The following is a 16,386-nucleotide window of genomic DNA, read 5'->3' as shown; positions in this document are numbered from 1 at the left end:
AGCTGTCTCACTTGTATTTAACATACTATATTAGTCTTTCTTTGTTCTCCGTTTAATAGCTGATCGTTTTACTGCTCTGGCATGAAAAAATTCCTTTTAAATTAGGACACATTGTCTTGTTTATAACTGAAGTATAAATCGGCAAGAAATCTTAAGGAGTCAAGAGACAATTTTATAAACATGTTTTGCTTCTTGTACTTAAAGGAGATACAAGGTATTCATTCTTCAGAGCATGAGACTATGGGAGTGCTACATGCCACTACTGTTCTGAAGATGAGATTTGACTTCTGCTGTTGCCTTTGCTTTCAATTTCTCAGACATAATAGTGCTATTATATTTCTTACCTTTCTGAAGTCTTTTTTCTGTCATATGTTCCTAAGGCATTTAAACTTTGAATCAGTTTGTCGTTTCCCTACAGGGAGTTTTCAGAGAAATTGTCATACTACACTTCCCCCTGTCCCATCCACAGCTCTCTACTCCACAATCTTCTCTACCAGATGTCATGCTATGTCTACCTCATTGATATTGAGTTTTGAAATGCAACACAGCTTCCTGTGTTTCACATACTGGGTGGAAAAAAAAAAAAGGCCTTCTCTTTCTAATTCCCAAAGGGAAGATTATCCCCTCCCTGCCCCCTCTTTGTAGTGTGTTGTTCAATGCTGGGAGAAATTTGGGACCAAATGGACATAGCACAGAAAATCATACTGGCTACACACTCAAAATTACCCTCGTCTTGCTATCCAGCTGTCCATCCTGCTGTAACACAGCTGCATCCCTGCCTGTATGCCCACTTTCCCTACCACAAACAGGGCGGAAACTGGGCTAGCAGTCAGCACTTTTCTTCTTCCTACATATAGATACAGCACTGTCAAAGTTAAAGGTGTATTAGCAAATCTGTCTAGGCTGCTTTTAAGTATTTTGCATCTTATTCTACCCCAAGCCCATTCAATGATCAGGTCTCTGCACACTCCCTACAGACAGTGCTACTATACCACAAATGTCCTCCAGAACTGACCTCCAGTCTTCAGTACTTCTAAGTACTGAAGAAGCAAAACAGTTCTCCCTCATGTTTCCTTAATTAAGGAGATTGTTAATGAAGGCTGTTTCTTTGTTGGGTGGGGCAATTCAGATGACAGGAAGACTGACTTGTCATCCTTGTTGTTAAATATATGTTTAGAAGCTGTTTTAAAGATATATTAAATAAAATATACTCTATCATCAAGCATTCATGGTTTCAAAAGCTAAATTAAGGATGAGAGAGAAGGATTGATTTAAGTAATTTTTTTATAAAATTACTCCAGAAATTAAAATATCCCCAAACACAGAGTTAAGGATTCTGCAGTCAAACACCAGAGGACATAACTTCTATTTAGTTTTATGTTGCATAATTACCATGGTATGCCCATGATGTGCGGGGTGAAGCAAGCATATTAAAGATAGATTCATAATTAGATCTGAGGTACTTGGCTAATTAACAAAATGGATAGACAAAATCTGTGTTTCATTAGGGTGAGATGTATCAGTTTCCTCCTGTGCTTCTACATGTTTGATATATTATACTGCAGTGAGCTATTTCCAGTGGATCGTGTTGGGATGTGGTGATAAGTCACATGCCAAGCAACATAATAAAATAATTTATGATCAACCAGACTGGAAATATCAGTTGGGGGATTCTCTGTATTTAATGTTTCACCATATGAGTTCATCACATTCCTCTCAGGCTTTCAAGCTGGTGTTGCTGCTGATATTATTTGGACAGTCTTCCTTCTCTCTCTTTCTAAGAAAATTAAAGAATAAAAGTCCTTAATATATGTGTATACTTGCTAAAGTGCTATCCTCTCACACTGAATGTTACACATTTTAGGTCTTATAATATTGTCTTATACAGCTTGTTAGTCAAGTAAGAGCTTGGTGCATATACATCCCAATGAAAAGTGATATACAGGTAAATAGATAGAAAGCTAATTCTCATTCTCTGTTTATGCTATAAAGTTGGAAGCGTAAAGAAGAAAAATGCACCTGTATTGAAGAATCACAAAAGTATGAATCAATTTTAAAAAGCAATATGACTTTTTTCCCATAATTTTCTTACTATCCCCTAAAAGCATTAAAAAAAACCCCAAACCAAATGCTCCTGTAGCCAGTGCTGCACATGGAAGAAAACTTTCCTTGTTACTAAGCCCAGGATTGTATCTGTCAGATTGTTTTATCTGTGTGTGTGTGCACTTGTGTATTTTTAATATTTATTTTCATATATACAAATACGATGCTGTCTTTCTCATGGCAGATGTTCTCTTTGCTTCTTGCTATAAGATAATTCTGCTTGTATTCTGTCATTCCAGTAATAACACCACTGGATCTTAATGTCTAACCTTTATACTCCATCTATTTTTTATACAGGTATTTTCTGAAATTTGCAGCAGGTAATGTTAGCGAAAAAGAAATAAAATCTGTTTAATTATAGTATAAAACAAATTAACATCTTAAGCACCCATGTGTCATGCCTTTTTCCGACCCCTCTCCCCCATACCAGCTCAGGACAACTGTGACAGTGACAGCATTAATATTATTATTATTATTATTGCCATCACTGTCACCAGAGTGGTGTTGAATGCTTTTTTCTTCATAGGTAGCTTATACACTAGTTTGTTGTATTCACACACTAAAGAATACTCAGAATTCTCAACTCTGAGTATATTTTCTTTCTTTAATCTTTCAAAAGAGTACATGGATCTGTGTATATTTTCAGAAGTCCCTGTTTCATCTCTCCTGAATGATATATATAATAATGTTCCTAGTGATAAGGATAATATAAACCAAGACTTAACCATGAAACAAAGACTAAAATAACTGTAGGGGTTAAACTACTAGATAGACCTTTTACCATTTAGATTTAGCAGTAATCCAAAATGAGGTGATAAAATCACTTACCTCCCTCTATACAAAGATTACTTGATAAATTCAATAGAAACATAGAGAGTCTTTATGTTTAATGGTAAATAGTTATGGAGTTGGGTTTTTTTGTTGTTTTTATGTTAATTAGATTGGAAAAGACCTCTGAGATCATTGAGTCAAACCTATGATCGAACACCACTATATCAACTAGACCCTGGCGCTGAGTGCCACATCCAGTCTTTCATTAAGCACCACCAGCTATGATGACTCCACCACCACCCTGGGCACCCCATTCCAATATCTAATCACTCTTTCTGTGAAGAAATTCCTCCTAATGTCCAATCTAAATGTCCCCTGGAATATCTTATGTCCTCTTGTCCGTTTGCTGATTGCCTGGGAGAAAAGACCAACACCTACCTGGCTACAACCTCCTTTCAAGTAGTTGTAGAGAGTAATAAGGTCATCCCTGACCCTCCTGTTCTCCAGGCTAAACAACCCTAGCTCCCTCAGCTGCTCCTCATGGGACTTGTGCTCCAGACCCTTTGCCAGCTTCATTGCCCTTCTCTGGACAAGTTATATACTGTTATATACTATTAGCTATTCACTATCCTTCAGCAGTCCAGAAATACTTAGTATTATCAAGGTTACAACTGTTCCCATTCAGAAATACTTTATTTAAAATTAATTTTGCATGATTTATACTGCTGTAAGTATTAAATCTTGTTTTAGTAATCTGCTGCTTTCTCCAGCATTTGAAATGCTGTAGATTTGTTCATAGCCAATCTATGCCTTACATTTTCTTCATCACAAGTTTTACAGACTTATGTTTGAATAGCAGCTTCATAGGTTTGGAAACAATGTGATTTCAGACCCCATTGCATAAATGGAGTCCGTCTGATGTTTGGCAACTCTTAGTAATATGGCATACTGACATGACAATTTTGACTGAATCACTAAAAACTGAGACCAGAGTTCAGCTATTTAAAGACAGTTAGGAGTCTAACTTTGTTTGAAACCAATTTTTTTTCTCTATTGCAATGTTGTTGTTGTTGAAAGCTTTTATAAGGACATTATAATTGTTCAAATAATAAAATAAATTAATATTGGACTGCTTTGGATAGTGTTTTTACATGAACTGACATTAAAGTAAGTGATAACAACTGCTTTTGTGTGTAGTATTGCCATCCTCCAACAAATTTAAAGAATGACATTCTGATTTGCAGGACTTTTTTCATTATTATTTTTAATCTTCCACATGGGTACTTAAGCTCAGATGTTATCTGAAATGCTTGAAAATCTGCAGCTGAAGAATTCCAGCATTAGCTTGTAGGAGGTACATATAACACTGACGTTAGTAATTAAAATGACATCAGCAGAGAAAACACGCAAAAGCAGCTGTCATTTGATTTGGGCCATTCTAGATGTCTAAAATCCATCAGACTGCTTGAAAAACTAATAAAAGCCAGCTGATTTACCATATTAGTTGCTAAAAGGCATCTGGGGATTTGAATTTACAGACAGCATATCCCTTCCAGAGTCAAGAGAAGAGATGTCATGGAGGCCAATTAACCTAGGAATAGCTGTTAATCCCTTTCAGGTCATGTAGAGGAACAAGTACAGATAAATACATGGGACAAAAGCACTTTTGAGTTCACTAAGCTGCTTTTTAAAATAGTTCTTAGGCAGTCAAACAAATAACATGGTAGCACTTTACATCTTCTCCATGCTATACAAACAGCTAATTAGAAATCAGAGTCAATCATTGTTCTCCAGATCTTACAGGCAGGAAAACTGAGGCATGGAGCTGGAAGGCATCCAAGCCTAAACACAGTGCCAGTAACCAAGTCAGGATTACAGTTCTGGAATAGCTACAATCAAGACCCCCACTTGATTCACCCCATGCAAAACAACATTTCCATTCACAAGAAGGGTTATGTTTAGAGTACAAATTTTCAAGATCCTGCACCTTTGAAAGCTAGTTATTGACCCTGATGGGCTCACCCTAAGTACTAAACATCCAGGCCCTGATCCAAGGCAATACTTAAGCATCTTTACTAAACAAACAAGACAAACAGACGAAAAACAGTTTTCAAGTATTTAAAATCAGTCTCAAACAAATAAACCTGAGAAATTTTTTTAATATAGTTGTCACCCCAACAGGATCAGTAGCCTTGGTTGCCATCTTTTACCAAGAGTATCTCTTCTGCAGTTATTATGGTCACTTATCTCTACTGTCCAGCATAAAGACAGTGAATAAAGTCAAATAAGTGCCTATTATTCACCCCATTCTGTATTTTTTTCATGGCCTAGATAACCTGGTGATGCCATGCAGCCAGACAGGCCATGTTAAAAAGCATTAACTGAGACAAGGACCCCTGGTGGTCTAGTGGTTAGGACACGGCGCTCTCACCGCCACAGCTCGGGTTCGATTCCCGGTCAGGGTAAAAGTCCCCCGGGCAGATGGAGCTCATCAGCCCTGTAAGGCCATTCATCTAAGAGAAGGTCACTCTAAACAAACCTACGTCCTGAGGACCTCGCTGCCACAGTCCAAGCTCGCTCGGCCCCAGCAGATGAACCTTAGGATTAAAGGATGGGCTCAGTTCAGCTGATGGGCTGTGTCACTGTAACAGGGATGGGGTAAATATATCAGGGGAAAAACAGGTTCGAGGGATTCTGGAACGTGAATAAACCAAACACCGTTGCTAGTTGGCAAAAAATAGCTATTTATTAGAAAAGGTGGCAAACAGGGAGAAGAAACCAGGCGCCTGAGAGAAAGGAATTAGAGCGGAGGAAAAAGTGCATAAAAGACCCTAGAAAGAAGGCTCCCCCCCATACTCACCCAGGTGTCACCTGTAAGCAAGTCTTACCCATCCTAACCAATAATGAGGTCTCTCTGTAGCAGCTGCATGTCCCGGAGGGGTGGCAGGCTCCCACTTCAAGCAGGCGTCCTCGCTAAAAGCAACTTGATCCATCATGAAGAGCCAGCCAATCCTCAGGGAACGTGTCTGCCTTTATAAAGTTTATTGAGAGCACCTGCCCCGGGGAGGTGTGGCCAGCACCGCCCCGTCAGGGGCTCTCAATCCCACCCTCTTGGTTATGTAAGTGCACCTCTCCTGCGCATGGGTGAGCACTTTGGAAGTTCCCCCACGCAGGCGCAGTGAATTGGGGGGGTCTTTCCAATTGAGGCTGGGGGATGGCCTTCATCACCTTCCTCATCACTTTGTCCTCCAACTGCCCTTGACGAGCAATTGACCAATCACAACAGACCAATTAAAACAGTTTATACAGAAGTTCTCCCTCCAAGGCCAAGCTCACTGCTTTATCAGTAGACTTGGCAGGAGAAAACATAAACTTTCGCAGGTGGCTAGGGACAAACACAGACCAAAAAAATAACATCCCAACTTCGCCCCAATACAGTGTTGAAGTGAAGTTTATTGAAAATCTTGTGTTAAAGAAAATGCACTATATTAAATCAACTTTTGTAACAGAGAAACATTATTTGGTATGTTAAGCTTAGCTTTGGTATGTTAAGGAAAATATATGGACAGAATTTTAGACATTATTAAATACTGAGCTACAGTAGAACAATTTCATCATTGTCCTAACAGATAGAAATACCGACTTGATATCTATTTTTTTCCCTCATTTGTAACCACTGTAACCTCACTGTCTTCAATTTATAATTGCCATAGTATTTACATGTGGATAAACATATATTTCCAAGAACCAGTTATGGTATTCTCATATGTTAGTCTCTTCTACTTCAAATCAACAAAGCCCCTTATGGAATTCGATATTGCATCTCCTTCCATGTTGAGGATACAAGCTCTTCATGATTTCAGACACACTTGTTTATTGGTAGAGATGGTGATGTTTGTTTACAGATGGTGATATTTGTTTGCACCAAACTGTCTCTGCAGCTGAAAAGACAAATTCAGATCTGGAATTTTTTATTTTCTCTGTTTGTGTGAGAAATATTGGTCTTTATTCATACTCAAATATACTAATAAGATTAATGTCTTGTGTTTGTCTTATGGAAAACCCAAACTAATTTGTACCTACACATCCTTACATACTAAGTATGTAAGGGGGATTGGAGGGAAAAGTAACATGTCTATCTACAAATAGTGGTTTTCAGGAACCTTCTCTACATCTTTGTCACTTCTATAGAAAGCAAACTCTTTCTGTCTCTTCTTACACATTGCAGCAGCATAATGATCCAAGTGAATAAGATAAAATTGGTAGTGAGAGCTCATTGGAAGGACTGTTTATTTCCATGCACTTGGCTCACCTCATATTTCAGTGCATATCTATGGACACAACTTTTTCTTTGTTCTGTCAGAAGATGCATACAACTTTGTTATGAGAATCAGTTCTATCAGGTGTATCTTTCTTTTCTTTTTCTTCCCAGTCACTAAGATTTCAGTATTTCTGACATCAGGTGTCATTTAGAAACTTTGCCTGTTCTTTCCTGAGCCATTTATTTCTTTCGTGCTTTCATAAATAGTCTACAAGTTCTAGTTAAGGCTTTACTTCTTATTAAAATATTGTGTGAAGAGTTTATTACTTTTTTGTCTCAGGATGTAAAGTTAATATTGATTTGTCTAGAAATCTTCCTTCTAGAAAATATTGGGGTATTTTTCAAAAAAAAATTGACAGAGAAGCCCAATCGACTAAAGTTCCTGACTTTTAAAGTTTCCAAATTTTAAAGTTTCCAACTTTTAAAGTTTCCTCTCCTTTGAGAGGAGACGTTCCTCTCTGCAGCAACGTCTGCAGAGATTCTAAACAGAAATTTCCTTGCTACATTCATTTCCCCTGCTGGTTGACTCTTAAAACCAGCACACTACACTAAAGCCTTCTTTAGATTATTCTAAAATACTGAAGAGAAGGAAGGGGAGAAAGAATGAAGGAAATATTTATCCTATATTTGAAATATCTCACTTAGCGTAAGTTAGTGTCTCCTACATGCATTTTTGAGAAATTATCCTTTTGTTTACTTCAAAGTCTGACCTAATACATCTTATCTAGTGCATTTTCAGACAACTAATGTATGTTTTCAGGCAGATCACAGAAATCATCAATCTAGTTGCCAGTTCTAGAGAAGTCTTTCAGTTGGAAATCAACTGGGAGAGGGATATGACTAAATATTCTCACCAGGAAAAAATTATACTGAACTGAAAAACTCACTCTCTTCACTCTCACAGCAGTCTGACAAAGACACTTCTCTCAAATCTTGCAGCCTGCCAGGCTCTGAGCTGAGAGTAACAGTTACCACCAAAGCATTTAGAAAGCATTTTCCATCACGCTTCAGATCTGCCCCAGTCATTGTCTCATCCTTATTGTTTCAGAAGGATGAACTTGCAGGGATCCAGGAAGGAGTAGATAATGAAAACAGAACCAGGACATATTTATCCAGTTGTGCTTTAGGGAAAGTGTTGTTGAATTTGGGTGACTGAAATGCTGAGGCGTGACATCTTGATTGGTGTTGTTATCCCAGTGCAGATCTGCACATCCTATGAAACTCTGTTAGTGCTGGCATGAAAAGAGGAGATGAACATAGGGACCAAAAAAAAAATCACACATGAAAAAAGTAAACCATAATGTTTAAATTATGCTTGTAGAGGCTATTTAGCAGCTCTAGAAGAATCAGACTGAAAAATTTCTTTAAAGAAAATCTTGTATCTTAAAAAAAATATTCCAAATGATGCTGAGTTCATAATTACTCTATGTGAATTGCTTTAATATCTCTCTTTTAAATTCACATACAAAGATCTCACCCCAAGTTGCTGAAATACTGCTGTCTATTAAATAAGTGAATGTAAACAGTTAATTTATAGAATAATTAATTAAATTATTTATTATTGTTTATTATTATTATTCTTATTAAATTATTTATTATTATTAAAGACTAATTAAACTGAGAGGCTCAGGAAAAAAAATTACAACAGTTTACTCATGAGACAAAATGCTGTCTTTCTGTGTCAAACAGAATCAAGAATAAAATCTTTTACATGAAATTTGAGTATCAATAAAGTGTGCAGTTACAATCACATAAGAATCAACCATTACTGAAGACTCTTTAACCAGTTATTACTGCAATTTGCAGTATTCAAAAAGTGAATTTTTAGCTAAAAAGTGAAATTTAGAGAGGTCAGACATGATGATAAGGTAGGAAGGCTATGTATTTTCTTAAGAAAACCTGGAGGCTTATCTAAAATTGTTGCAAACTATTTGTCCTCCAGAGCTGGGAACAAGAGAAGAATATTTGTTGCTTCTTATAAATATTTCTTGGGACTAGTAACTCCTTTACTATAAACTAGTATAGCGTAATCCCTAAGTGATTCTATTGTATTAGATTAGCTGAAAAGGAGAACAAATCCATAAATAATTCAGAAGGAAGACTGGATTGTTGTTTCACAGAATCACAGACTGGTTGAGGTTGGAAGTCAACTGGTCTGACCTCCATGCTCAAGCATGTTGCCAAGGGCCACATCCAGACAGCTTTTGAATATCGCTAAGGTGGAAGAGTTGTGTGCTTTTCTGGACAACCTCTGCCAGTACTTGGCAACTGTAGGTGTTTCCTAATGTTCATGAGGAGCTCCTTGGCTCCAGTTTGTGTCCATTGCCTCTGGTCCTGTCACTGAGCACCACTGAAAAGAGCTGGGCTCTGTCCTCTTTGCATCCTTCCTTCAGATGATTCTATATTCTTATCAATTCTATCGATAAGATTTCCCCGAGCCTTCTTTTCTCCAGGCTGAACAGTCCCAGCTCTCTCAGCCTTTTCTCAGAGGAAAGATGCTTCAGTCCTTCAGTCATCTTTATGGCCATTTGCTGGACTCTGTCCAGTATGTTCATGTCTCTCTTGTACTGGGCAGCCCAGAACTGGACACAGTACCCTAGATGTGGCCACATCAGTGCTGTGTAGAGGGAAGAGTTCACCTCTTTCCTTCCATAACTCATGACACATCTTAATAGAGTGTTTTGAACACATTAAGTAATTTTTAAATATTTTTAGCTGAATGTAGCTGTTTATTTTCCTGAATCTGTAATATGAAATGTTTGATGAATTTTGTTCAATGAATTAGCAATTTTTGTACATCTTTTTTTTAACATCCATACCAATAATGTTGTATTTTGTTTCAACGGAGCTTATAGACTACATTTTTTGCTTGTTTGTGTTTTTTTAATAATTTTTTGTTTGCTTCTTTGGGGGGAGATGCTTTGATTTGTTTTGTTTTAATTAATAAATACACCTGGAAAAAGGGCACAATAGTGATGCTAAATACTTTGAATAAAGGTGGCTCATTCTGAGCTATTTACATGGAAACCTGGCTCTTTCAAGTGACACTGGTCCCGATTCATTCCTGAAGTTCCCAAAGCAAGCTGATCAGCAGGCTTAGGTAGCTAAATGTTCATGGCAGTGAATCCTCAGATTTGCCACTTAAAATCCCAGGCTGGGGACTGCAATTCTTTACATGAAAAAAAACCAACCAAAAACATCAATCCAAGAAAATAAAAACTAACCAACCAAAACCCACCACAGATTACAATACCCTAATTTACCTTTTTTATCACTCACTGTTATAAAAACTTACTTAAAATCAGTACCAAGTGATTTGTAGTTCCTGTCTATCTGCTTCTTTGTTTTTTTTGTTGTCTTTTTGTTTGTTTCTTCCCTAAGACAGTTCTGATAAATTTAGGAGATAGAGGTCTAATTATTTTATTTAGTGTGCACTGTACATATGCTCCTGTGATACCAGAACCTAGGCAAGGAGAAGAAGCCAAATTAAAGACTCTCATTGTCAGTAGCTATTTGATCTGCTCGACCTGGTGAGTAGTCCATTAGAATGTGCATGCAAGCTATCCACTCATCTCTGATTTAACAATGGTGAGGGTTGTATACTGCACTGTCAGTCCCTGGAAAAAAATGGGATGGAGCTAACTGCACTTTACAGCTTTAGTGTAAAAACTAGAAAAGTGAAGATACTGTGGTAGAATAATAATTTGAAAAAGGGATAGCCATTTAGAGACAGATCCATATGAACTCAAGTACGATTAGCATTTCATTTTATTTACTTTTAAATTTTATGTATTTAAATTCCAAGTACTGTGTATCCCTGTGGTAACACACTTTCCTATCCAACTGGCATACGACATACTACAGAAAATCTCTTGTTTTGTTTATATTCGTAGTGGAAAAATACACATGAACTTGTGTCATGCAAACTATGCTAAGATTGGAAACTATGAAGCTATTTACTGTAATTCAATAATTATCTGTAAGATCATATGGAAATCAATACCACTTTGAGGCAATGAAAAAATTGCCAAGTTCCAGTTCTGTACTTCATTATGAGCTACTGACATCAATACAAATTTTAAAAACAAATTAAAAAAACATATCTTTAATGTGTACAAAAGGGGACCCTTAAGTTTCCATCATTTCTGTCATTTATCAATATTAGCAATGTGTTTCTCCTATCTGTAAGTAGCTGTCTCTGGTGTTCTATTAATGCTTTCTCTGAGCATAGTTGAAGTCATGGATATGTACAAGTACAAAGAAGTACTGAAAGAGCTCTTCTATTATCAGAACAGATTTTTCCTCTTAATACTTCTGCATCACTCTCATTAACAGTAGTTGCAGATACTAGGGAAGGATAAATCCCAAAGTATTATCTAAATGCAGTCCAGCTGACATTAGAAGATTTTATTCTGTTACTTATTACTTTTTACTGTACTTGCTGTTTTAGATAGTGACATTTTAAACTTGGGTGGAAAAAAAACCAACAGAGAGAGAGAGAGAGAAACAGGACAACCAGGGAAGGAAGAAATTAAATTCCTTTTGCACTTTGGTTTTTATTAATACCCTGCACCTAAGACATGAGTAATCAGTTTCAGCATTGGTGTTCAGTGGTCTGCCTTCAGAACACACGTATACACAGCTCACTAAGGCCTGCCTTGTATATGCCTTAACTTTAACAAAAACTGAGGATTTTTCAAAATATGGTTCTCTATCACAGCGGGTTCCCACAATGTCATGCCACTAAAAAAAATACTTGTTTCACAGATGTAATCCAAGTGTGTAGAAAGATACAAATATCTTGTCACCTTTCCATGTTAATACCAGATGAACTTACGTATTTTTAACATGGGGGGATTTGTCAGTGGTTTTGAGATTCCATATGAACAGACTAATTTTGTAAAGCTAAAACAATGAACTAGGCATGCTTTCCCAAGTTTTGTGTAGTGTATGTGTCTGTACTTTATAGTATTTGCACCACAAATCCCATGCCAAGGTCTGAGCTCATTCAGAGTAGATAATGTAGTCCTGAACTGACAGGAAGATTGCTGCCTTGTTAGTCTGCAGTCCCACATGAACTCGCACACATGTTGACCCTAAGACTCAGCAGGCAACTTCAGAAAAAACATTGAAGTTGTTCTCAGAGCATGAAGATAAACAGATGGATGAATATTTGTAAAACAGGGATCTTAGAAGTTGTGCCATTTGTGGATGACATGACAAGGTGATATTCTTTTTGTTCAGTCACATGGACTGTGCTTTCTGTAACATTGACTGATTCTGATTTTATAGTGTATTTGGTACTCTTTAAAAACATAAGGATAGTGTGCAGATGAATCAAAGATAAGTTTGTATGTTAAAAACTAAAAATTTACTCTCATTTTCAGCAAGAGTACTGTCTATGTTCCCTGTCAACTCACAGTTCTCTTCAGGGAGTTACCAATATGTGTATAACATTTTATGGAGCAGAAGATATGCTTTTTGGAGTTGATAAAAGAAGAAATAACAGTGGATGAGACTGAAATATTGGTAGGACTATTTAGGAACAAACAGAACTAAAAAATTTATTCCAACTGGGGTCTCCAGGCTATGGAAGAAAGTGGAATGAATTGATCCCTACTAGATAGCACGCTGGAGGATTTATCAAGAGAATTGGTCAGGACAGAATATGTTGGCAAATGAAAAAACATGAAACTGTCCATGTGTAATACCTGAAAAATTTCTAAATAACACAAGGGAATAGATTTCTTTATACTTCAGAATTCAAAGTAGTCATTGAATTTTCTTTGTTGTTAAGCTTTTTTTTTGACCAAGTCAAAAACACATACAAGCTTCTAGAAAGAGGAAAGACAGATTAAGATCACCAATGTTACCCAATACAGCGATAGCTACCGGCAACATTAGTGTATGACAGTGTCTTTTGCCAGAAAATAAATAGCATGATATGGAAAGATGATTTTAAACCAAACTGCATTGTATTGTCTGTAATAGAAGGGAGGGTTAAGAAAAATAAAAAAGGAATATTTAGTTCGTTTGTTTTTCAGTATAAATTTTCATCTGACCGGATTTCTCTACAGATTTTGAAACATTAAAGGTACTAAAAGTTACTTCTTCCCCTTCCCTGCACATGACAACTAGTCCCTCCTACTGCTAGTGCTTGGGACCCTGTACAAAATATACAAATTTTAATTGAAAAGTTTAATTTGTCAAATTAAATAAACAGTAGATTTCACTGTGTTGCCTCAAATGGTTTGGAAAATGAACAAGATACTCTAAATTGCTGCTTAGAAATGTTTTTTTCATTTCATTATCAGAACAATTTCTTTTAATGTTGAAATTCAAAACATTCTGAAAAACAGTTGTCTTTAATCACAACAAAGATTTGTTTGAGTTCAGTTTACTTTCATATTTTTCTCCCTTTTTCTACTTTTATTTTTGGTTAAGGACAGGAAATAATGTAAACCTCCAAATAATTCATCATATCAAAAACATTAATTCTTGCCCACCTCTACTTACTCCAGCCTACCCTTTCTTTAGCTCTGTAGTATAAATATGGCACTTACTTGTTGCAAAAATTCCTGGGGCAATCATGTTTCAGAAAAAAGAAAAAAAACACAAACATTTACTCTCAGCTTATCTCCTTGTATTTGCAAGGAACTATAGCACTACAACTGAAGATACTGACAAAGGCATTTCATGTGACTGGTGTTTAAAATCTCCCCTGAGCTGCAGTTATATTTCTGAATTCAGAATTTGCCCCAAAGTACATGGTATTCCCTGTGTGGATTTCTATAATATTTATTATTCACAACTTGTACAATAGCATAATGTGTGTCATATTATCCAATGTTTGGGATCTAACCCACATAACACGTGAAAGTGAATCTTGCTGCTAAGAAATACTCTAACTCTCAAAGGTACATGTCGTCTTTCTTCTTCACTTCAAAAGCAAGTAATGAGGCAGGCAAAAAGGCTGAGTGTTTCCGAGGCCATGCAGTCAATTACATATTGAAGGGAGATGAGCTTAGTATCTGTTTTCTTAGGTTGTTCACTACAAAGTGAAAGCCTGACATGCCAACTGAATTCTGACTCAAGAAAGCATGTCTTATTAGATAAGCTCTGAAACTAGTGAATTCTTTTTCTTTCTCTCTCTCTTTTTTTTTTTTTTTTAAGGCCTGAGAGAGGCAGGTTACTGTTTAATTTTAGGCACAATTTAGCACTGAGAACACAATGTGTTCCTAATACTCGTATGAAAAGAGCAATGAAAAACAAAATAACAACAGGAAACTCTGAAATGCGCCGTGCTGTTGTTAGTCATCAGGTAAGCCACCCTTATCTGATGATCTGAAGAATTCAAATGAACTGAAACTAACCTACAGAAACAGCTCCGTGAGCCCCAGCTTACAGGAAAGAAAGGTTATGTGGGGAAGCCTCCTGTAATACTTACTTTATCCAAAACATATGTGACTCTTGTTTTAACACCTTTTTAAAACAATGCCTCTTTTAGGTGTCATGCTCGATGAAACACTTTTTCTCCAAAACTCAGAATGAATTAGAGAAAGAAGGAGAAATAAAAGCCACACTTTTTATCATTACATTTTTATCAAAATTTAAATACCCAAGTGGAAGAGATCGACATAAAAGAATTTGACCTACACGATATACCATACATGATTGAAAATTGCTTTGCCACTCTTCATAAAGTCTCAGCTTGACTGAGATAGAATGTAAAAGCAATATATGAACTCTGTTTTCATTTATATTTGCACTCTTGTGCATCAAATGGTATTATATATTTTTGCTTAATATTTTACAACAGCCAGGACTCTAGTTCAGCATCCTTCTAAAGAATAACCCAACATGTACCAGAACAGGCAGAATTTTGGATACTTTGCTTAACTTTTTATATAGTTGTGCTTTCAGAAACTTAAAATGTAAACAGAAGTCAGTGGGGATACTTTTGCTGAAAATCAAGGGGACTTGGATCATAAGGTTTTATTTATTTAAGGAAACTTTTAAAGTATCTGTAGATATAAAGGAGTTGGACATCTAATTTTCCTAAGTAAATTTTGGAAACTAAGAATATGATTGATGGGACTTGATCCCATATTTATCTCTCTATTGTTTGCATTGTGATAAACAAGTAATAAGTAAAACTTTCAAATTGCCCTCAAATTGGAAATAATTTTTTTTTAAGTAAAATAGATTAATCTCCTTCAAAACATAAATTCACAATAGTCTCAATTAGTTTAGAATTTTTCTGTAAATGATAAACCTAGAAAGAAGTATCATTTCCAAAGTTAGCGTGCAAAATATCCAGGATAACAACAATTTCAATCCACTTTCTACATGTAATAAACGAGGAAAGCTGAACTAAAGTGTTACAAACCTTTTACTACACTGTTCTAAAATTTCTAAGTAACTAGCAACAGGGTGGAAATACAAGAATGAATGACCCAATAATCTGGTATGTGTTAGTTAGATCTGGATATTTTCAGAAGCTGGCATGACAGGTAAAACCAGAGTAAAACGAAAACAATATTGAAAGTGGTTGCAGTGAAGGAAGTACAGCATAAAGCTTCACTCTATATCACAGATAATTGTAAAAACCCTGTGGGAATTGTGCATAAAACCCTTACATCTTTGATGATTTGGTCCACAATACATATTTGGCATAACAATAAGCATATTGAGCAAGTCGACTAACTCTTTTATCCATTTCTGAATTCATAAGCTGGCTTTGACAACAGTAAAGAGATCCTGAAGAGCAGCCTCTGCCAGTCAGTAAAACCAAAAACTATTTCTAGGAGAAGTCTGATGTAATGAAATTATCCTCAGAGAGGTGGGGGAGGGAATAGTCCCGTAAGAGAAGCAGTGATAACCCACAAAGTACAAATAGCCATTTCTAGGGACAGGGCTGGAGAGTGTGAGGGTAGGACTGAACAAAGGGTACAAGTGTGAGGACACAGGACAGAGACCTACTTGTAAGCTGTCAAGCTTCATCGGTAACGAAGATGGTTGGAAAGGAGCAGAACTTACTGCAAAGAGCCTTTAAGGGTTAGGCTACCTCAAGCAGTCTTAGAAATAAAGCTAAACATGGACATATCATGAGAGAGCAGAGAGAAAAAGAAGGGCACTGGTGGACAACAAAGAAAAAGAAGCATAGCAAAATATGTTGTATTTTCTGAAAT

The sequence above is a fragment of the Lepidothrix coronata genome, unplaced genomic scaffold (genome assembly GCF_001604755.1).
Source record: "Lepidothrix coronata isolate B3197 unplaced genomic scaffold, Lepidothrix_coronata-1.0 Scaffold4, whole genome shotgun sequence".
In the NCBI taxonomy this organism is placed as follows: Eukaryota; Metazoa; Chordata; class Aves; order Passeriformes; family Pipridae; genus Lepidothrix; species Lepidothrix coronata.
The sequence above is the reverse complement of the archived record's forward strand: the minus strand, read 5'-3'. Positions refer to the sequence as shown.